Consider the following 2,387-nt stretch of genomic DNA (forward strand, 5'->3'; position numbering starts at 1 on the left):
CTCTGCTTGGAGAGTACTTTGAAAGTGCCTAGGAATGTAAACTCTATGAATGGCACATTGTTCGTGAATAATCCCACGAAAGCCATCGACAGAATGAATCTTTATTCTTTGACCGATGGGCTGGCGTCTGTTTTGAAGGGAATGTTCTGATGGACAAAGGATGAGACCGTTAAACAGTAGATACATGTTTTGGTGTGTGCCTGTCTGTCTGTATTTTTCTGCGCTTCCATACACCCTGGGCGCGTCTGTTTCTATGTAACGTTAACAGAAAGTGGTCGCAGAACAGTATGTTTAAGGGGTTGAATTTAAAGCTAGCAACTTGTCAGAAAAGACTTAGGTACCTGGGAACAATCAAACCTGCCTCCACGTGCACCAGGCCTTGGGGGTAGGGATGGTAGAATCCGACAATAAGGCCAGGAGAGTCAATCCCCGGAAAGGTTAACATTTCCCCATCTGCCACTAGTAAAGCCCTTTGGTGACCAAATAGAGAATATTCTATCCTATAGATGGCGTAGTTAAATCTGGTAACATTAAGCATTTTTTTCTTAAGATTATCTTAAAAGCTCATCTGTCTTGATAATAATCATAGTACAATGCTAAACTTTTTTCCAACACAAAGGTACACATGGATCAAATTCTCGACCACTGAGCACTGTCACCTTTTTCAGGATAAACACTGGGATTAAACATCGTTTAGGTGAAGACTTTTATTGGAGCCTAACATCTGCTTGAAGGTTATTTTGTAACACACCAAAGTTTCCTTGTCGCCTAACAACTTGTAACCACAATGCTGGCGTTCTGGCCAAATCTTTTACGCTTCGAGACAGACGATTGGAAGTAATTGAGTGAGAATGTGACATTTGGTTGACATACTTACTTCAGTTTCCCTTCTCTGTGAAGTAATTCGACCACAATTGGGTGGTAGTAGTTTATGCCTTTTCAAAGATTTGTGTGACACAATGATGTTTCGACTATAGCAGTATGTTTACATAAAGGTTTTATAAAAGAAATAAACACATGTAAAATGCCAGTGACATATCCACTTTTCTTTTTTTTTTTCCTTGCGGTAAGTAACGTTATAATTCAAGTCTCAAGCCAAAAAGCACTTATACAATCACTCTAGACTATATTATGAACTTAAAGCCTTCATCGCTTTCCCTAATAGCGCACAGTGTTTCCATAACCAAAACTTTCTTGACGGGGTCAATCCACATAATCACAACCCCGGGCTACCACCTTAAACTATCTCATTTGAATATGATAATCATGTCGTGACGTGGCAGGCTAATTTTAGCGCCCTATATAAACCCCTGGGAGTTTTATCGAAGCGTGGCAGTGACTGTACGACCGGTGTTGTGAAAGGTGTCGTCTCCGAGTGTCACTGGGTGTTCCCTAACTCTTACACAAAGGGTGACATTAACAGTCCCAGTCAGACCACTGATACAACGATTTAAGGGTTTAAGAATAAGGATGTAAGAATGGTTAGAACAAGTATTGGGTTTTTGATGTTTTGTGTTTGTTAAGGATTTGGGTGTCAACTTTTTAAGTTAAAAACAACACGTTAAAAACATTCTCACGCCTTTCAATGTATAGGGGCGGTGCCCATCTACGTTTCAATAGCCCTTGTGCCATACATGGGTGCTACAATAGGGAGCTAGTCCATTGTAGTGCATTGTATTGAACTTCCATAGTTTTTCTCATGAGTGCAGAGTGCTATTGAAGCAGATAAAGTTGGTACCATTTGCTAAGTCTTTGTTATGGCCCGACCGGGGTTGGACCCTCGACCTTCAAATTAAAAGGTGACTGACCACTAAGTCCCACTAGACCAGTCCAACGCTTCATTATGAAGAACGGTTTGATATTGATTCAGTGACAGGACGAATATATCAAAACCTGTCAACAGAGAAGTGATTTTTGTCCAAATACAGCAAGCTTGGGGTATACATGCAGCTTGGTTGTTGTTGATTTGCCTGAAAAGGAAGTAACCCACATAATGACACGGCAAGATGGACATCAAAGTCGCTGAGAGTAAGATTTATAGAAGATAAGGTTTGAACAATTGCCGTGTGTAATTTTGTTAGGAAGCCAGAGGGGAAGGGATCCCAGCTTTAAGCACAAAGCTTCCTGAATGTGTTTCATGAAGGCCGCCATCTTGAAAAACCGGTCTGCCCAGTCCACACGTGTGCATATACTTATTGACACCAGTGGGACACATAGAGACCTCTGTCGCCCTCAAAATGTATCCTTTTTCATTTATTCAAAATACACCAAAGACAGTAAATGGGACAAGTTGTGGAATTATTAATTATTCAAAAATAATCAAACTTCCTCAGTGATCCTCGGTGTGATAGGTACTGCTTTTCAGGGAGGTACACACGATTTCTCGC

This window comes from Branchiostoma floridae, chromosome 10 (assembly GCF_000003815.2).
Source record: "Branchiostoma floridae strain S238N-H82 chromosome 10, Bfl_VNyyK, whole genome shotgun sequence".
NCBI classification, from domain to species: domain Eukaryota; kingdom Metazoa; phylum Chordata; class Leptocardii; order Amphioxiformes; family Branchiostomatidae; genus Branchiostoma; species Branchiostoma floridae.